The 20501-nt window shown below is 42.3% G+C and overlaps 18 non-coding genes across 18 annotated transcripts; all 18 read left to right on the forward strand.

The window, feature by feature from the left end:
* Positions 1-772: 772 nt before the first annotated feature.
* On the forward strand, positions 773-844 carry TRNAD-GUC (transfer RNA aspartic acid (anticodon GUC)). The gene has a single exon. It is a non-coding gene; the product is annotated as a tRNA-Asp (tRNA).
* A 1070-nt stretch (positions 845-1914) lies between these two features.
* Positions 1915-1986, forward strand: TRNAD-GUC (transfer RNA aspartic acid (anticodon GUC)). The gene has a single exon. It is a non-coding gene; the product is annotated as a tRNA-Asp (tRNA).
* A 1082-nt stretch (positions 1987-3068) lies between these two features.
* Positions 3069-3140, forward strand: TRNAD-GUC (transfer RNA aspartic acid (anticodon GUC)). The gene has a single exon. It is a non-coding gene; the product is annotated as a tRNA-Asp (tRNA).
* Positions 3141-4222: 1082 nt separating this feature from the next.
* TRNAD-GUC (transfer RNA aspartic acid (anticodon GUC)) lies at positions 4223-4294 on the forward strand. The gene has a single exon. It is a non-coding gene; the product is annotated as a tRNA-Asp (tRNA).
* A 1081-nt stretch (positions 4295-5375) lies between these two features.
* On the forward strand, positions 5376-5447 carry TRNAD-GUC (transfer RNA aspartic acid (anticodon GUC)). The gene has a single exon. It is a non-coding gene; the product is annotated as a tRNA-Asp (tRNA).
* Positions 5448-6528: 1081 nt separating this feature from the next.
* Positions 6529-6600, forward strand: TRNAD-GUC (transfer RNA aspartic acid (anticodon GUC)). Its single transcript has one exon. It is a non-coding gene; the product is annotated as a tRNA-Asp (tRNA).
* A 1081-nt stretch (positions 6601-7681) lies between these two features.
* On the forward strand, positions 7682-7753 carry TRNAD-GUC (transfer RNA aspartic acid (anticodon GUC)). Its single transcript has one exon. It is a non-coding gene; the product is annotated as a tRNA-Asp (tRNA).
* Positions 7754-8835: 1082 nt separating this feature from the next.
* Positions 8836-8907, forward strand: TRNAD-GUC (transfer RNA aspartic acid (anticodon GUC)). The gene has a single exon. It is a non-coding gene; the product is annotated as a tRNA-Asp (tRNA).
* Positions 8908-9993: 1086 nt separating this feature from the next.
* On the forward strand, positions 9994-10065 carry TRNAD-GUC (transfer RNA aspartic acid (anticodon GUC)). Its single transcript has one exon. It is a non-coding gene; the product is annotated as a tRNA-Asp (tRNA).
* Positions 10066-11146: 1081 nt separating this feature from the next.
* TRNAD-GUC (transfer RNA aspartic acid (anticodon GUC)) lies at positions 11147-11218 on the forward strand. The gene has a single exon. It is a non-coding gene; the product is annotated as a tRNA-Asp (tRNA).
* Positions 11219-12299: 1081 nt separating this feature from the next.
* TRNAD-GUC (transfer RNA aspartic acid (anticodon GUC)) lies at positions 12300-12371 on the forward strand. Its single transcript has one exon. It is a non-coding gene; the product is annotated as a tRNA-Asp (tRNA).
* Positions 12372-13452: 1081 nt separating this feature from the next.
* On the forward strand, positions 13453-13524 carry TRNAD-GUC (transfer RNA aspartic acid (anticodon GUC)). The gene has a single exon. It is a non-coding gene; the product is annotated as a tRNA-Asp (tRNA).
* A 1081-nt stretch (positions 13525-14605) lies between these two features.
* TRNAD-GUC (transfer RNA aspartic acid (anticodon GUC)) lies at positions 14606-14677 on the forward strand. Its single transcript has one exon. It is a non-coding gene; the product is annotated as a tRNA-Asp (tRNA).
* Positions 14678-15758: 1081 nt separating this feature from the next.
* Positions 15759-15830, forward strand: TRNAD-GUC (transfer RNA aspartic acid (anticodon GUC)). Its single transcript has one exon. It is a non-coding gene; the product is annotated as a tRNA-Asp (tRNA).
* Positions 15831-16911: 1081 nt separating this feature from the next.
* Positions 16912-16983, forward strand: TRNAD-GUC (transfer RNA aspartic acid (anticodon GUC)). Its single transcript has one exon. It is a non-coding gene; the product is annotated as a tRNA-Asp (tRNA).
* Positions 16984-18041: 1058 nt separating this feature from the next.
* TRNAD-GUC (transfer RNA aspartic acid (anticodon GUC)) lies at positions 18042-18113 on the forward strand. Its single transcript has one exon. It is a non-coding gene; the product is annotated as a tRNA-Asp (tRNA).
* Positions 18114-19542: 1429 nt separating this feature from the next.
* TRNAS-GCU (transfer RNA serine (anticodon GCU)) lies at positions 19543-19624 on the forward strand. Its single transcript has one exon. It is a non-coding gene; the product is annotated as a tRNA-Ser (tRNA).
* A 402-nt stretch (positions 19625-20026) lies between these two features.
* On the forward strand, positions 20027-20108 carry TRNAS-GCU (transfer RNA serine (anticodon GCU)). Its single transcript has one exon. It is a non-coding gene; the product is annotated as a tRNA-Ser (tRNA).
* The last annotated feature ends 393 nt before the right edge of the window (positions 20109-20501 follow it).

The following is a 20501-nucleotide window of genomic DNA, read 5'->3' on the forward strand; positions in this document are numbered from 1 at the left end:
AATGGATCCCCCTTCCCTCTAGACTGTCTCCTAATGCTGTGAAACAGCATCCTGCTGATAGGACAGAGTCAGAGGCTGGGAGGAAGCCCCACCTCAGGAGAATCGCTGCTGTTACCTCCCAGTTGTCTTATAAATCCTCATTTACATATTTAGAAAAAAGCTCATAACTTTTGAAATAATAAACGTTTTGGGACACAATTTTCACTAGTATTATCAGTGTGACAGCGCCTATCAAATTAGCTAGGAGATAGGGAAGTACAAGTGACAGAGCCTCTTTAAATAGGACGAAATTGCAGTACCAGGATTATTATCTGTCTTACAAGCAGATACATTTAGAAAAATGCTAATTTTCTCTACAATTTTCTCTACGATTCGGATTGTATCGACCACATTTTACCACTTACATAAAGTACAATGTGTCACAAGAAAACAATCTCAGAATGCTTGGATAAATAAAAGAATTCCAAAGTTATTACCACATAAAGAGAAGACAATATGTCATTGCCATATTTATTCATTTTCCTATCATAGGGGGGCACACTAATCTGTATTAGAGTTGTTGAATGGTCTCAGTGGTGTCAGATTAATAGTGAATAACGAGCACAGGGATGTGGGGGCATAGCATAGTTACCAAAACAAAGACCACTCTCGGCATCGGACACGCCATACAGACCCATTCCACATATATGCCATTTACACAATGCACTCAGGCCACACATGTGCCGCCGCTAGGCCTGCTCCACGCAACTCACACAGCCGGGGTATCAGCAGGTCCTCGTTAGTATAGTGGAGAGTATCCCCGCCTGTCACGCGGGAGACCGGGGTTCGATTCCCCGACGGGGAGAATTGTCACTTTTAGACACATCAATAACCAGAATAATAAAACAAGACTCTTTCTTTTCACTTTGGGCGGTGTAATGTTTTCTGTATGACGCTGTCCAATCAGCTTCTGCACCCTTCCCTGTCCAGCAACACAGTGTGATCTTATAGTATACAGCTTTCATTCCCAATTCTGTATTCAACTGGCTATATCTCAGGCTCTGTCACAGCTAGAACTGTGATTCTACTGTCATATGAAAGATTGGAATCTCCCCTTTCATATGCCACCAGAACCGCGGTTCTAGGTCGTCCACAGCCCGAGATATGGCTGTTTGAATGGATCCCCCTTCCCTCTAGACTGTCTCCTAATGCTGTGAAACAGCATCCTGCTGATAGGACAGAGTCAGAGGCTGGGAAGAAGCCCCACCTCAGGAGAATCGCTGCTGTTACCTCCCAGTTGTCTTATAAATCCTCATTTACATATTTAGAAAAAAGCTCATAACTTTTGAAATAATAAACGTTTTGGGACACAATTTTCACTAGTATTATCAGTGTGACAGCGCCTATCAAATTAGCTAGGAGATAGGGAAGTACAAGTGACAGAGCCTCTTTAAATAGGACGAAATTGCAGTACCAGGATTATTATCTGTCTTACAAGCAGATACATTTAGAAAAATGCTAATTTTCTCTACGATTCGGATTGTATCGACCACATTTTACCACTTACATAAAGTACAATGTGTCACAAGAAAACAATCTCAGAATGCTTGGATAAATAAAAGAATTCCAAAGTTATTACCACATAAAGAGAAGACAATATGTCATTGCCATATTTATTCATTTTCCTATCATAGGGGGGCACACTAATCTGTATTAGAGTTGTTGAATGGTCTCAGTGGTGTCAGATTAATAGTGAATAACGAGCACAGGGATGTGGGGGCATAGCATAGTTACCAAAACAAAGACCACTCTCGGCATCGGACACGCCATACAGACCCATTCCACATATATGCCATTTACACAATGCACTCAGGCCACACATGCGCCGCCGCTAGGCCTGCTCCACGCAACTCACACAGCCGGGGTATCAGCAGGTCCTCGTTAGTATAGTGGAGAGTATCCCCGCCTGTCACGCGGGAGACCGGGGTTCGATTCCCCGACGGGGAGAATTGTCACTTTTAGACACATCAATAACCAGAATAATAAAACAAGACTCTTTCTTTTCACTTTGGGCGGTGTAATGTTTTCTGTATGACGCTGTCCAATCAGCTTCTGCACCCTTCCCTGTCCAGCAACACAGTGTGATCTTATAGTATACAGCTTTCATTCCCAATTCTGTATTCAACTGGCTATATCTCAGGCTCTGTCACAGCTAGAACTGTGATTCTACTGTCATATGAAAGATTGGAATCTCCCCTTTCATATGCCACCAGAACCGCGGTTCTAGGTCGTCCACAGCCCGAGATATGGCTGTTTGAATGGATCCCCCTTCCCTCTAGACTGTCTCCTAATGCTGTGAAACAGCATCCTGCTGATAGGACAGAGTCAGAGGCTGGGAGGAAGCCCCACCTCAGGAGAATCGCTGCTGTTACCTCCCAGTTGTCTTATAAATCCTCATTTACATATTTAGAAAAAAGCTCATAACTTTTGAAATAATAAACGTTTTGGGACACAATTTTCACTAGTATTATCAGTGTGACAGCGCCTATCAAATTAGCTAGGAGATAGGGAAGTACAAGTGACAGAGCCTCTTTAAATAGGACGAAATTGCAGTACCAGGATTATTATCTGTCTTACAAGCAGATACATTTAGAAAAATGCTAATTTTCTCTACAATTTTCTCTACGATTCGGATTGTATCGACCACATTTTACCACTTACATAAAGTACAATGTGTCACAAGAAAACAATCTCAGAATGCTTGGATAAATAAAAGAATTCCAAAGTTATTACCACATAAAGAGAAGACAATATGTCATTGCCATATTTATTCATTTTCCTATCATAGGGGGGCACACTAATCTGTATTAGAGTTGTTGAATGGTCTCAGTGGTGTCAGATTAATAGTGAATAACGAGCACAGGGATGTGGGGGCATAGCATAGTTACCAAAACAAAGACCACTCTCGGCATCGGACACGCCATACAGACCCATTCCACATATATGCCATTTACACAATGCACTCAGGCCACACATGCGCCGCCGCTAGGCCTGCTCCACGCAACTCACACAGCCGGGGTATCAGCAGGTCCTCGTTAGTATAGTGGAGAGTATCCCCGCCTGTCACGCGGGAGACCGGGGTTCGATTCCCCGACGGGGAGAATTGTCACTTTTAGACACATCAATAACCAGAATAATAAAACAAGACTCTTTCTTTTCACTTTGGGCGGTGTAATGTTTTCTGTATGACGCTGTCCAATCAGCTTCTGCACCCTTCCCTGTCCAGCAACACAGTGTGATCTTATAGTATACAGCTTTCATTCCCAATTCTGTATTCAACTGGCTATATCTCAGGCTCTGTCACAGCTAGAACTGTGATTCTACTGTCATATGAAAGATTGGAATCTCCCCTTTCATATGCCACCAGAACCGCGGTTCTAGGTCGTCCACAGCCCGAGATATGGCTGTTTGAATGGATCCCCCTTCCCTCTAGACTGTCTCCTAATGCTGTGAAACAGCATCCTGCTGATAGGACAGAGTCAGAGGCTGGGAGGAAGCCCCACCTCAGGAGAATCGCTGCTGTTACCTCCCAGTTGTCTTATAAATCCTCATTTACATATTTAGAAAAAAGCTCATAACTTTTGAAATAATAAACGTTTTGGGACACAATTTTCACTAGTATTATCAGTGTGACAGCGCCTATCAAATTAGCTAGGAGATAGGGAAGTACAAGTGACAGAGCCTCTTTAAATAGGACGAAATTGCAGTACCAGGATTATTATCTGTCTTACAAGCAGATACATTTAGAAAAATGCTAATTTTCTCTACAATTTTCTCTACGATTCGGATTGTATCGACCACATTTTACCACTTACATAAAGTACAATGTGTCACAAGAAAACAATCTCAGAATGCTTGGATAAATAAAAGAATTCCAAAGTTATTACCACATAAAGAGAAGACAATATGTCATTGCCATATTTATTCATTTTCCTATCATAGGGGGGCACACTAATCTGTATTAGAGTTGTTGAATGGTCTCAGTGGTGTCAGATTAATAGTGAATAACGAGCACAGGGATGTGGGGGCATAGCATAGTTACCAAAACAAAGACCACTCTCGGCATCGGACACGCCATACAGACCCATTCCACATATATGCCATTTACACAATGCACTCAGGCCACACATGCGCCGCCGCTAGGCCTGCTCCACGCAACTCACACAGCCGGGGTATCAGCAGGTCCTCGTTAGTATAGTGGAGAGTATCCCCGCCTGTCACGTGGGAGACCGGGGTTCGATTCCCCGACGGGGAGAATTGTCACTTTTAGACACATCAATAACCAGAATAATAAAACAAGACTCTTTCTTTTCACTTTGGGCAGTGTAATGTTTTCTGTATGACGCTGTCCAATCAGCTTCTGCCCCTTCCCTGTCCAGCAACACAGTGTGATCTTATAGTATACAGCTTTCATTCCCAATTCTGTATTCAACTGGCTATATCTCAGGCTCTGTCACAGCTAGTACTATGATTCTACTGTTATATGAAAGATTGGAATCTCCCCTTTCATATGCCACCAGAACCGCGGTTCTAGGTCGTCCACAGCCCGAGATATGGCTGTTTGAATGGATCCCCCTTCCCTCTAGACTGTCTCCTAATGCTGTGAAACAGCATCCTGCTGATAGGACAGAGTCAGAGGCTGGGAGGAAGCCCCACCTCAGGAGAATCGCTGCTGTTACCTCCCAGTTGTCTTATAAATCCTCATTTACATATTTAGAAAAAAGCTCATAACTTTTGAAATAATAAACGTTTTGGGACACAATTTTCACTAGTATTATCAGTGTGACAGCGCCTATCAAATTAGCTAGGAGATAGGGTAGTACAAGTGACAGAGCCTCTTTAAATAGGACGAAATTGCAGTACCAGGATTATTATCTGTCTTACAAGCAGATACATTTAGAAAAATGCTAATTTTCTCTACAATTTTCTCTACGATTCGGATTGTATCGACTACATTTTACCTCTTACATAAAGTACAATGTGTCACAAGAAAACAATCTCAGAATGCTTGGATAAATAAAAGAATTCCAAAGTTATTACCACATAAAGAGAAGACAATATGTCATTGCCATATTTATTCATTTTCCTATCATAGGGGGGCACACTAATCTGTATTAGAGTTGTTGAATGGTCTCAGTGGTGTCAGATTAATAGTGAATAACGAGCACAGGGATGTGGGGGCATAGCATAGTTACCAAAACAAAGACCACTCTCCGCATCGGACACGCCATACAGACCCATTCCACATATATGCCATTTACACAATGCACTCAGGCCACACATGCGCCGCCGCTAGGCCTGCTCCACGCAACTCACACAGCCCTGGTATCAGCAGGTCCTCGTTAGTATAGTGGAGAGTATCCCCGCCTGTCACGCGGGAGACTGGGGTTCGATTCCCCGACGGGGAGAATTGTCACTTTTAGACACATCAATAACCAGAATTATAAAACAAGACTCTTTCTTTTCACTTTGGGCGGTGTAATGTTTTCTGTATGACGCTGTCCAATCAGCTTCTGCCCCTTCCCTGTCCAGCAACACAGTGTGATCTTATAGTATACAGCTTTCATTCCCAATTCTGTATTCAACTGGCTATATCTCAGGCTCTGTCACAGCTAGAACTGTGATTCTACTGTCATATGAAAGATTGGAATCTCCCCTTTCATATGCCACCAGAACCGCGGTTCTAGGTCGTCCACAGCCCGAGATATGGCTGTTTGAATGGATCCCCCTTCCCTCTAGACTGTCTCCTAATGCTGTGAAACAGCATCCTGCTGATAGGACAGAGTCAGAGGCTGGGAGGAAGCCCCACCTCAGGAGAATCGCTGCTGTTACCTCCCAGTTGTCTTATAAATCCTCATTTACATATTTAGAAAAAAGCTCATAACTTTTGAAATAATAAACGTTTTGGGACACAATTTTCACTAGTATTATCAGTGTGACAGCGCCTATCAAATTAGCTAGGAGATAGGGAAGTACAAGTGACAGAGCCTCTTTAAATAGGACGAAATTGCAGTACCAGGATTATTATCTGTCTTACAAGCAGATACATTTAGAAAAATGCTAATTTTCTCTACAATTTTCTCTACGATTCGGATTGTATCGACCACATTTTACCTCTTACATAAAGTACAATGTGTCACAAGAAAACAATCTCAGAATGCTTGGATAAATAAAAGAATTCCAAAGTTATTACCACATAAAGAGAAGACAATATGTCATTGCCATATTTATTCATTTTCCTATCATAGGGGGGCACACTAATCTGTATTAGAGTTGTTGAATGGTCTCAGTGGTGTCAGATTAATAGTGAATAACGAGCACAGGGATGTGGGGGCATAGCATAGTTACCAAAACAAAGACCACTCTCCGCATCGGACACGCCATACAGACCCATTCCACATATATGCCATTTACACAATGCACTCAGGCCACACATGCGCCGCCGCTAGGCCTGCTCCACGCAACTCACACAGCCGTGGTATCAGCAGGTCCTCGTTAGTATAGTGGAGAGTATCCCCGCCTGTCACGCGGGAGACCGGGGTTCGATTCCCCGACGGGGAGAATTGTCACTTTTAGACACATCAATAACCAGAATTATAAAACAAGACTCTTTCTTTTCACTTTGGGCGGTGTAATGTTTTCTGTATGACGCTGTCCAATCAGCTTCTGCACCCTTCCCTGTCCAGCAACACAGTGTGATCTTATAGTATACAGCTTTCATTCCCAATTCTGTATTCAACTGGCTATATCTCAGGCTCTGTCACAGCTAGAACTGTGATTCTACTGTCATATGAAAGATTAGAATCTCCCCTTTCATATGCACCAGAACCGCGGTTCTAGGTCGTCCACAGCCCGAGATATGGCTGTTTGAATGGATCCCCCTTCCCTCTAGACTGTCTCCTAATGCTGTGAAACAGCATCCTGCTGATAGGACAGAGTCAGAGGCTGGGAGGAAGCCCCACCTCAGGAGAATCGCTGCTGTTACCTCCCAGTTGTCTTATAAATCCTCATTTACATATTTAGAAAAAAGCTCATAACTTTTGAAATAATAAACGTTTTGGGACACAATTTTCACTAGTATTATCAGTGTGACAGCGCCTATCAAATTAGCTAGGAGATAGGGAAGTACAAGTGACAGAGCCTCTTTAAATAGGACGAAATTGCAGTACCAGGATTATTATCTGTCTTACAAGCAGATACATTTAGAAAAATGCTAATTTTCTCTACAATTTTCTCTACGATTCGGATTGTATCGACCACATTTTACCTCTTACATAAAGTACAATGTGTCACAAGAAAACAATCTCAGAATGCTTGGATAAATAAAAGAATTCCAAAGTTATTACCACATAAAGAGAAGACAATATGTCATTGCCATATTTATTCATTTTCCTATCATAGGGGGGCACACTAATCTGTATTAGAGTTGTTGAATGGTCTCAGTGGTGTCAGATTAATAGTGAATAACGAGCACAGGGATGTGGGGGCATAGCATAGTTACCAAAACAAAGACCACTCTCCGCATCGGACACGCCATACAGACCCATTCCACATATATGCCATTTACACAATGCACTCAGGCCACACATGCGCCGCCGCTAGGCCTGCTCCACGCAACTCACACAGCTGTGGTATCAGCAGGTCCTCGTTAGTATAGTGGAGAGTATCCCCGCCTGTCACGCGGGAGACCGGGGTTCGATTCCCCGACGGGGAGAATTGTCACTTTTAGACACATCAATAACCAGAATTATAAAACAAGACTCTTTCTTTTCACTTTGGGCGGTGTAATGTTTTCTGTATGACGCTGTCCAATCAGCTTCTGCACCCTTCCCTGTCCAGCAACACAGTGTGATCTTATAGTTTACAGCTTTCATTCCCAATTCTGTATTCAACTGGCTATATCTCAGGCTCTGTCACAGCTAGAACTGTGATTCTACTGTCATATGAAAGATTGGAATCTCCCCTTTCATATGCCACCAGAACCGCGGTTCTAGGTCGTCCACAGCCCGAGATATGGCTGTTTGAATGGATCCCCCTTCCCTATAGACTGTCTCCTAATGCTGTGGAACAGCATCCTGCTGATAGGACAGAGTCAGAGGCTGGGAGGAAGCCCCACCTCAGGAGAATCGCTGCTGTTACCTCCCAGTTGTCTTATAAATCCTCATTTACATATTTAGAAAAAAGCTCATAACTTTTGAAATAATAAACGTTTTGGGACACAATTTTCACTAGTATTATCAGTGTGACAGCGCCTATCAAATTAGCTAGGAGATAGGGAAGTGCAAGTGACAGAGCCTCTTTAAATAGGACGAAATTGCAGTACCAGGATTATTATCTGTCTTACAAGCAGATACATTTAGAAAAATGCTAATTTTCTCTACAATTTTCTCTACGATTCGGATTGTATCGACCACATTTTACCACTTACATAAAGTACAATGTGTCACAAGAAAACAATCTCAGAATGCTTGGATAAATAAAAGAATTCCAAAGTTATTACCACATAAAGAGAAGACAATATGTCATTGCCATATTTATTCATTTTCCAATCATAGGGGGGCACACTAATCTGTATTAGAGTTGTTGAATGGTCTCAGTGGTGTCAGATTAATAGTGAATAACGAGCACAGGGATGTGGGGGCATAGCATAGTTACCAAAACAAAGACCACTCTCCGCATCGGACACGCCATACAGACCCATTCCACATATATGCCATTTACACAATGCACTCAGGCCACACATGCGCCGCCGCTAGGCCTGCTCCACGCAACTCACACAGCCCTGGTATCAGCAGGTCCTCGTTAGTATAGTGGAGAGTATCCCCGCCTGTCACGCGGGAGACCGGGGTTCGATTCCCCGACGGGGAGAATTGTCACCTTTAGACACATCAATAACCAGAATTATAAAACAAGACTCTTTCTTTTCACTTTGGGCGGTGTAATGTTTTCTGTATGACGCTGTCCAATCAGCTTCTGCCCCTTCCCTGTCCAGCAACACAGTGTGATCTTATAGTATAGTATACAGCTTTCATTCCCAATTCTGTATTCAACTGGCTATATCTCAGGCTCTGTCACAGCTAGAACTGTGATTCTACTGTCATATGAAAGATTGGAATCTCCCCTTTCATATGCCACCAGAACCGCGGTTCTAGGTCGTCCACAGCCCGAGATATGGCTGTTTGAATGGATCCCCCTTCCCTCTAGACTGTCTCCTAATGCTGTGAAACAGCATCCTGCTGATAGGACAGAGTCAGAGGCTGGGAGGAAGCCCCACCTCAGGAGAATCGCTGCTGTTACCTCCCAGTTGTCTTATAAATCCTCATTTACATATTTAGAAAAAAGCTCATAACTTTTGAAATAATAAACGTTTTGGGACACAATTTTCACTAGTATTATCAGTGTGACAGCGCCTATCAAATTAGCTAGGAGATAGGGAAGTGCAAGTGACAGAGCCTCTTTAAATAGGACGAAATTGCAGTACCAGGATTATTATCTGTCTTACAAGCAGATACATTTAGAAAAATGCTAATTTTCTCTACAATTTTCTCTACGATTCGGATTGTATCGACCACATTTTACCACTTACATAAAGTACAATGTGTCACAAGAAAACAATCTCAGAATGCTTGGATAAATAAAAGAATTCCAAAGTTATTACCACATAAAGAGAAGACAATATGTCATTGCCATATTTATTCATTTTCCAATCATAGGGGGGCACACTAATCTGTATTAGAGTTGTTGAATGGTCTCAGTGGTGTCAGATTAATAGTGAATAACGAGCACAGGGATGTGGGGGCATAGCATAGTTACCAAAACAAAGACCACTCTCCGCATCGGACACGCCATACAGACCCATTCCACATATATGCCATTTACACAATGCACTCAGGCCACACATGCGCCGCCGCTAGGCCTGCTCCACGCAACTCACACAGCTCTGGTATCAGCAGGTCCTCGTTAGTATAGTGGAGAGTATCCCCGCCTGTCACGCGGGAGACCGGGGTTCGATTCCCCGACGGGGAGAATTGTCACCTTTAGACACATCAATAACCAGAATTATAAAACAAGACTCTTTCTTTTCACTTTGGGCGGTGTAATGTTTTCTGTATGACGCTGTCCAATCAGCTTCTGCCCCTTCCCTGTCCAGCAACACAGTGTGATCTTATAGTATACAGCTTTCATTCCCAATTCTGTATTCAACTGGCTATATCTCAGGCTCTGTCACAGCTAGAACTGTGATTCTACTGTCATATGAAAGATTGGAATCTCCCCTTTCATATGCCACCAGAACCGCGGTTCTAGGTCGTCCACAGCCCGAGATATGGCTGTTTGAATGGATCCCCCTTCCCTCTAGACTGTCTCCTAATGCTGTGAAACAGCATCCTGCTGATAGGACAGAGTCAGAGGCTGGGAGGAAGCCCCACCTCAGGAGAATCGCTGCTGTTACCTCCCAGTTGTCTTATAAATCCTCATTTACATATTTAGAAAAAAGCTCATAACTTTTGAAATAATAAACGTTTTGGGACACAATTTTCACTAGTATTATCAGTGTGACAGCGCCTATCAAATTAGCTAGGAGATAGGGAAGTGCAAGTGACAGAGCCTCTTTAAATAGGACGAAATTGCAGTACCAGGATTATTATCTGTCTTACAAGCAGATACATTTAGAAAAATGCTAATTTTCTCTACAATTTTCTCTACGATTCGGATTGTATCGACCACATTTTACCACTTACATAAAGTACAATGTGTCACAAGAAAACAATCTCAGAATGCTTGGATAAATAAAAGAATTCCAAAGTTATTACCACATAAAGAGAAGACAATATGTCATTGCCATATTTATTCATTTTCCAATCATAGGGGGGCACACTAATCTGTATTAGAGTTGTTGAATGGTCTCAGTGGTGTCAGATTAATAGTGAATAACGAGCACAGGGATGTGGGGGCATAGCATAGTTACCAAAACAAAGACCACTCTCCGCATCGGACACGCCATACAGACCCATTCCACATATATGCCATTTACACAATGCACTCAGGCCACACATGCGCCGCCGCTAGGCCTGCTCCACGCAACTCACACAGCCCTGGTATCAGCAGGTCCTCGTTAGTATAGTGGAGAGTATCCCCGCCTGTCACGCGGGAGACCGGGGTTCGATTCCCCGACGGGGAGAATTGTCACCTTTAGACACATCAATAACCAGAATTATAAAACAAGACTCTTTCTTTTCACTTTGGGCGGTGTAATGTTTTCTGTATGACGCTGTCCAATCAGCTTCTGCCCCTTCCCTGTCCAGCAACACAGTGTGATCTTATAGTATACAGCTTTCATTCCCAATTCTGTATTCAACTGGCTATATCTCAGGCTCTGTCACAGCTAGAACTGTGATTCTACTGTCATATGAAAGATTGGAATCTCCCCTTTCATATGCCAACAGAACCGCGGTTCTAGGTCGTCCACAGCCCGAGATATGGCTGTTTGAATGGATCCCCCTTCCCTCTAGACTGTCTCCTAATGCTGTGAAACAGCATCCTGCTGATAGGACAGAGTCAGAGGCTGGGAGGAAGCCCCACCTCAGGAGAATCGCTGCTGTTACCTCCCAGTTGTCTTATAAATCCTCATTTACATATTTAGAAAAAAGCTCATAACTTTTGAAATAATAAACGTTTTGGGACACAATTTTCACTAGTATTATCAGTGTGACAGCGCCTATCAAATTAGCTAGGAGATAGGGAAGTGCAAGTGACAGAGCCTCTTTAAATAGGACGAAATTGCAGTACCAGGATTATTATCTGTCTTACAAGCAGATACATTTAGAAAAATGCTAATTTTCTCTACAATTTTCTCTACGATTCGGATTGTATCGACCACATTTTACCACTTACATAAAGTACAATGTGTCACAAGAAAACAATCTCAGAATGCTTGGATAAATAAAAGAATTCCAAAGTTATTACCACATAAAGAGAAGACAATATGTCATTGCCATATTTATTCATTTTCCAATCATAGGGGGGCACACTAATCTGTATTAGAGTTGTTGAATGGTCTCAGTGGTGTCAGATTAATAGTGAATAACGAGCACAGGGATGTGGGGGCATAGCATAGTTACCAAAACAAAGACCACTCTCCGCATCGGACACGCCATACAGACCCATTCCACATATATGCCATTTACACAATGCACTCAGGCCACACATGCGCCGCCGCTAGGCCTGCTCCACGCAACTCACACAGCCCTGGTATCAGCAGGTCCTCGTTAGTATAGTGGAGAGTATCCCCGCCTGTCACGCGGGAGACCGGGGTTCGATTCCCCGATGGGGAGAATTGTCACCTTTAGACACATCAATAACCAGAATTATAAAACAAGACTCTTTCTTTTCACTTTGGGCGGTGTAATGTTTTCTGTATGACGCTGTCCAATCAGCTTCTGCCCCTTCCCTGTCCAGCAACACAGTGTGATCTTATAGTATACAGCTTTCATTCCCAATTCTGTATTCAACTGGCTATATCTCAGGCTCTGTCACAGCTAGAACTGTGATTCTACTGTCATATGAAAGATTGGAATCTCCCCTTTCATATGCCACCAGAACCGCGGTTCTAGGTCGTCCACAGCCCGAGATATGGCTGTTTGAATGGATCCCCCTTCCCTCTAGACTGTCTCCTAATGCTGTGAAACAGCATCCTGCTGATAGGACAGAGTCAGAGGCTGGGAGGAAGCCCCACCTCAGGAGAATCGCTGCTGTTACCTCCCAGTTGTCTTATAAATCCTCATTTACATATTTAGAAAAAAGCTCATAACTTTTGAAATAATAAACGTTTTGGGACACAATTTTCACTAGTATTATCAGTGTGACAGCGCCTATCAAATTAGCTAGGAGATAGGGAAGTACAAGTGACAGAGCCTCTTTAAATAGGACGAAATTGCAGTACCAGGATTATTATCTGTCTTACAAGCAGATACATTTAGAAAAATGCTAATTTTCTCTACAATTTTCTCTACGATTCGGATTGTATCGACCACATTTTACCTCTTACATAAAGTACAATGTGTCACAAGAAAACAATCTCAGAATGCTTGGATAAATAAAAGAATTCCAAAGTTATTACCACATAAAGAGAAGACAATATGTCATTGCCATATTTATTCATTTTCCTATCATAGGGGGGCACACTAATCTGTATTAGAGTTGTTGAATGGTCTCAGTGGTGTCAGATTAATAGTGAATAACGAGCACAGGGATGTGGGGGCATAGCATAGTTACCAAAACAAAGACCACTCTCCGCATCGGACACGCCATACAGACCCATTCCACATATATGCCATTTACACAATGCACTCAGGCCACACATGCGCCGCCGCTAGGCCTGCTCCACGCAACTCACACAGCCCTGGTATCAGCAGGTCCTCGTTAGTATAGTGGAGAGTATCCCCGCCTGTCACGCGGGAGACCGGGGTTCGATTCCCCGATGGGGAGAATTGTCACCTTTAGACACATCAATAACCAGAATTATAAAACAAGACTCTTTCTTTTCACTTTGGGCGGTGTAATGTTTTCTGTATGACGCTGTCCAATCAGCTTCTGCCCCTTCCCTGTCCAGCAACACAGTGTGATCTTATAGTATACAGCTTTCATTCCCAATTCTGTATTCAACTGGCTATATCTCAGGCTCTGTCACAGCTAGAACTGTGATTCTACTGTCATATGAAAGATTGGAATCTCCCCTTTCATATGCCACCAGAACCGCGGTTCTAGGTCGTCCACAGCCCGAGATATGGCTGTTTGAATGGATCCCCCTTCCCTCTAGACTGTCTCCTAATGCTGTGAAACAGCATCCTGCTGATAGGACAGAGTCAGAGGCTGGGAGGAAGCCCCACCTCAGGAGAATCGCTGCTGTTACCTCCCAGTTGTCTTATAAATCCTCATTTACATATTTAGAAAAAAGCTCATAACTTTTGAAATAATAAACGTTTTGGGACACAATTTTCACTAGTATTATCAGTGTGACAGCGCCTATCAAATTAGCTAGGAGATAGGGAAGTACAAGTGACAGAGCCTCTTTAAATAGGACGAAATTGCAGTACCAGGATTATTATCTGTCTTACAAGCAGATACATTTAGAAAAATGCTAATTTTCTCTACAATTTTCTCTACGATTCGGATTGTATCGACCACATTTTACCTCTTACATAAAGTACAATGTGTCACAAGAAAACAATCTCAGAATGCTTGGATAAATAAAAGAATTCCAAAGTTATTACCACATAAAGAGAAGACAATATGTCATTGCCATATTTATTCATTTTCCTATCATAGGGGGGCACACTAATCTGTATTAGAGTTGTTGAATGGTCTCAGTGGTGTCAGATTAATAGTGAATAACGAGCACAGGGATGTGGGGGCATAGCATAGTTACCAAAACAAAGACCACTCTCCGCATCGGACACGCCATACAGACCCATTCCACATATATGCCATTTACACAATGCACTCAGGCCACACATGCGCCGCCGCTAGGCCTGCTCCACGCAACTCACACAGCCCTGGTATCAGCAGGTCCTCGTTAGTATAGTGGAGAGTATCCCCGCCTGTCACGCGGGAGACCGGGGTTCGATTCCCCGACGGGGAGAATTGTCACCTTTAGACACATCAATAACCAGAATTATAAAACAAGACTCTTTCTTTTCACTTTGGGCGGTGTAATGTTTTCTGTATGACGCTGTCCAATCAGCTTCTGCCCCTTCCCTGTCCAGCAACACAGTGTGATCTTATAGTATACAGCTTTCATTCCCAATTCTGTATTCAACTGGCTATATCTCAGGCTCTGTCACAGCTAGAACTGTGATTCTACTGTCATATGAAAGATTGGAATCTCCCCTTTCATATGCCACCAGAACCGCGGTTCTAGGTCGTCCACAGCCCGAGATATGGCTGTTTGAATGGATCCCCCTTCCCTCTAGACTGTCTCCTAATGCTGTGAAACAGCATCCTGCTGATAGGACAGAGTCAGAGGCTGGGAGGAAGCCCCACCTCAGGAGAATCGCTGCTGTTACCTCCCAGTTGTCTTATAAATCCTCATTTACATATTTAGAAAAAAGCTCATAACTTTTGAAATAATAAACGTTTTGGGACACAATTTTCACTAGTATTATCAGTGTGACAGCGCCTATCAAATTAGCTAGGAGATAGGGAAGTGCAAGTGACAGAGCCTCTTTAAATAGGACGAAATTGCAGTACCAGGATTATTATCTGTCTTACAAGCAGATACATTTAGAAAAATGCTAATTTTCTCTACAATTTTCTCTACGATTCGGATTGTATCGACCACATTTTACCACTTACATAAAGTACAATGTGTCACAAGAAAACAATCTCAGAATGCTTGGATAAATAAAAGAATTCCAAAGTTATTACCACATAAAGAGAAGACAATATGTCATTGCCATATTTATTCATTTTCCAATCATAGGGGGGCACACTAATCTGTATTAGAGTTGTTGAATGGTCTCAGTGGTGTCAGATTAATAGTGAATAACGAGCACAGGGATGTGGGGGCATAGCATAGTTACCAAAACAAAGACCACTCTCCGCATCGGACACGCCATACAGACCCATTCCACATATATGCCATTTACACAATGCACTCAGGCCACACATGTGCCGCCGCTAGGCCTGCTCCACGCAACTCACACAGCCCTGGTATCAGCAGGTCCTCGTTAGTATAGTGGAGAGTATCCCCGCCTGTCACGCGGGAGACCGGGGTTCGATTCCCCGACGGGGAGAATTGTCACCTTTAGACACATCAATAACCAGAATTATAAAACAAGACTCTTTCTTTTCACTTTGGGCGGTGTAATGTTTTCTGTATGACGCTGTCCAATCAGCTTCTGCCCCATCCCTGTCCAGCAACACAGTGTGATCTTATAGTATACAGCTTTCATTCCCAATTCTGTATTCAACTGGCTATATCTCAGGCTCTGTCACAGCTAGAACTGTGATTCTACTGTCATATGAAAGATTGGAATCTCCCCTTTCATATGCCACCAGAACCGCGGTTCTAGGTCGTCCACAGCCCGAGATATGGCTGTTTGAATGGATCCCCCTTCCCTCTAGACTGTCTCCTAATGCTGTGAAACAGCATCCTGCTGATAGGACAGAGTCAGAGGCTGGGAGGAAGCCCCACCTCAGGAGAATCGCTGCTGTTACCTCCCAGTTGTCTTATAAATCCTCATTTACATATTTAGAAAAAAGCTCATAACTTTTGAAATAATAAACGTTTTGGGACACAATTTTCACTAGTATTATCAGTGTGACAGCGCCTATCAAATTAGCTAGGAGATAGGGAAGTACAAGTGACAGAGCCTCTTTAAATAGGACGAAATTGCAGTACCAGGATTATTATCTGTCTTACAAGCAGATACATTTAGAAAAATGCTAATTTTCTCTACAATTTTCTCTACGATTCGGATTGTATCGACCACATTTTACCACTTACATAAAGTACAATGTGTCACAAGAAAACAATCTCAGAATGCTTGGATAAATAAAAGAATTCCAAAGTTATTACCACATAAAGAGAAGACAATATGTCATTGCCATATTTATTCATTTTCCAATCATAGGGGGGCACACTAATCTGTATTAGAGTTGTTGAATGGTCTCAGTGGTGTCAGATTAATAGTGAATAACGAGCACAGGGATGTGGGGGCATAGCATAGTTACCAAAACAAAGACCACTCTCCGCATCGGACACGCCATACAGACCCATTCCACATATATGCCATTTACACAATGCACTCAGGCCACACATGTGCCGCCGCTAGGCCTGCTCCACGCAACTCACACAGCCCTGGTATCAGCAGGTCCTCGTTAGTATAGTGGAGAGTATCCCCGCCTGTCACGCGGGAGACCGGGGTTCGATTCCCCGACGGGGAGAATTGTCACCTTTAGACACATCAATAACCAGAATTATAAAACAAGACTCTTTCTTTTCACTTTGGGCGGTGTAATGTTTTCTGTATGACGCTGTCCAATCAGCTTCTGCCCCATCCCTGTCCAGCAACACAGTGTGATCTTATAGTATACAGCTTTCATTCCCAATTCTGTATTCAACTGGCTATATCTCAGGCTCTGTCACAGCTAGAACTGTGATTCTACTGTCATATGAAAGATTGGAATCTCCCCTTTCATATGCCACCAGAACCCGAGATATGGCTGTTTGAATGGATCCCCCTTCCCTCTAGACTGTCTCCTAATGCTGTGAAACAGCATCCTGCTGATAGGACAGAGTCAGAGGCTGGGAGGAAGCCCCACCTCAGGAGAATCGCTGCTGTTACCTCCCAGTTGTCTTATAAATCCTCATTTACATATTTAGAAAAAAGCTCATAACTTTTGAAATAATAAACGTTTTGGGACACAATTTTCACTAGTATTATCAGTGTGACAGCGCCTATCAAATTAGCTAGGAGATAGGGAAGTACAAGTGACAGAGCCTCTTTAAATAGGACGAAATTGCAGTACCAGGATTATTATCTGTCTTACAAGCAGATACATTTAGAAAAATGCTAATTTTCTCTACAATTTTCTCTACGATTCGGATTGTATCGACCACATTTTACCTCTTATATAAAGTACAATGTGTCACAAGAAAACAATCTCAGAATGCTTGGATAAATAAAAGAATTCCAAAGTTATTACCACATAAAGAGAAGACAATATGTCATTGCCATATTTATTCATTTTCCTATCATAGGGGGGCACACTAATCTGTATTAGAGTTGTTGAATGGTCTCAGTGGTGTCAGATTAATAGTGAATAACGAGCACAGGGATGTGGGGGCATAGCATAGTTACCAAAACAAAGACCACTCTCCGCATCGGACACGCCATACAGACCCATTCCACATATATGCCATTTACACAATGCACTCAGGCCACACATGCGCCGCCGCTAGGCCTGCTCCACGCAACTCACACAGCCCTGGTATCAGCAGGTCCTCGTTAGTATAGTGGAGAGTATCCCCGCCTGTCACGCGGGAGACCGGGGTTCGATTCCCCGACGGGGAGAATTGTCACCTTTAGACACATCAATAACCAGAATTATAAAACAAGACTCTTTCTTTTCACTTTGGGCGGTGTAATGTTTTCTGTATGACGCTGTCCAATCAGCTTCTGCCCCTTCCCTGTCCAGCAACACAGTGTGATCTTATAGTATACAGCTTTCATTCCCAATTCTGTATTCAACTGGCTATATCTCAGGCTCTGTCACAGCTAGAACTGTGATTCTACTGTCATATGAAAGATTGGAATCTCCCCTTTCATATGCCACCAGAACCGCGGTTCTAGGTCGTCCACAGCCCGAGATATGGCTGTTTGAATGGATCCCCCTTCCCTCTAGACTGTCTCCTAATGCTGTGAAACAGCATCCTGCTGATAGGACAGAGTCAGAGGCTGGGAGGAAGCCCCACCTCAGGAGAATCGCTGCTGTTACCTCCCAGTTGTCTTATAAATCCTCATTTACATATTTAGAAAAAAGCTCATAACTTTTGAAATAATAAACGTTTTGGGACACAATTTTCACTAGTATTATCAGTGTGACAGCGCCTATCAAATTAGCTAGGAGATAGGGAAGTACAAGTGACAGAGCCTCTTTAAATAGGACGAAATTGCAGTACCAGGATTATTATCTGTCTTACAAGCAGATACATTTAGAAAAATGCTAATTTTCTCTACAATTTTCTCTACGATTCGGATTGTATCGACCACATTTTACCTCTTACATAAAGTACAATGTGTCACAAGAAAACAATCTCAGAATGCTTGGATAAATAAAAGAATTCCAAAGTTATTACCACATAAAGAGAAGACAATATGTCATTGCCATATTTATTCATTTTCCTATCATAGGGGGGCACACTAATCTGTATTAGAGTTGTTGAATGGTCTCAGTGGTGTCAGATTAATAGTGAATAACGAGCACAGGGATGTGGGGGCATAGCATAGTTACCAAAACAAAGACCACTCTCCGCATCGGACACGCCATACAGACCCATTCCACATATATGCCATTTACACAATGCACTCAGGCCACACATGCGCCGCCGCTAGACCCTTATTGTCTTCCAAAGCCCAAGATTGCAGGCAGGGCTAATACTGCCAAAACAGGTTGAAATTTGTTAAGCCGATTAGAGGAGCAGAACTCTAAAAACTTGTGTAAATGATAAACCTTCTAGAAAATGTTTGCATGGAACTATTACTACAAATGTTTTTTTTTGTAGATGTGTTCTAGTAGACCTATATATACACTCATCTAGTTCTTGCATGCCATTTAATGACATTTTTATAAACAAGAAAAGATTTGATTTTAAATAAGGGAAAATAAATTTAGAATACATATTACTTACACTTCTAAAAATTTGTAAAACACTTTTTATGGATCAGGTTTGGTTATAAAACAGCTGGAAACTAACCAAAGAAAAAAAAATGAAAATAAGTTGACGAGGTGGCCGAGTGGTTAAGGCGATGGACTGCTAATCCATTGTGCTCTGCATGCATGGGTTCAAATCCCATCCTCGTCGGGTGTTTTTGTAAATGACCATTATTGTCTTCCAAAGCCCAAGATTGCAGGCAGGGCTAATACTGCCAAAACAGATTGAAATTTGTTAAGCCGATTAGAGGAGCAGAACTCTAAAAACTTGTGTAAATGATAAACCTTCTAGAAAATGTTTGCATGGAACTATTACTACAAATGTTTTTTTTTGTAGATGTGTTCTAGTAGACCTATATATACACTCATCTAGTTCTTGCATGCCATTTAATGACATTTTTATAAACAAGAAAAGATTTGATTTTAAATAAGGGAAAATAAATTTAGAATACATATTACTGACACTTCTAAAAATTTGTAAAACACTTTTTATGGATCAGGTTTGGTTATAAAACAGCTGGAAACTAACCAAAGAAAAAAATGAAAATAAGTTGACGAGGTGGCCGAGTGGTTAAGGCGATGGACTGCTAATCCATTGTGCTCTGCATGCATGGGTTCAAATCCCATCCTCGTCGGGTGTTTTTGTAAATGACCATTATTGTCTTCCAAAGCCCAAGATTGCAGGCAGGGCTAATACTGCCAAAACAGGTTGAAATTTGTTAAGCCGATTAGAGGAGCAGAACTCTAAAAACTTGTGTAAATGATAAACCTTCTAGAAAATGTTTGCATGGAACTATTACTACAAATGTTTTTTTTTGTAGATGTGTTCTAGTAGACCTATATATACACTCATCTAGTTCTTGCATGCCATTTAATGACATTTTTATAAACAAGAAAAGATTTGATTTTAAATAAGGGAAAATAAATTTAGAATACATATTACTGACACTTCTAAAAATTTGTAAAACACTTTTTATGGATCAGGTTTGGTTATAAAACTTCAAAAGCAGGGGGGGGTTGGATCCAGC

The sequence above is a fragment of the Rhinoderma darwinii genome (assembly GCF_050947455.1).
Source record: "Rhinoderma darwinii isolate aRhiDar2 chromosome 3 unlocalized genomic scaffold, aRhiDar2.hap1 SUPER_3_unloc_12, whole genome shotgun sequence".
Taxonomy (NCBI): domain Eukaryota; kingdom Metazoa; phylum Chordata; class Amphibia; order Anura; family Rhinodermatidae; genus Rhinoderma; species Rhinoderma darwinii.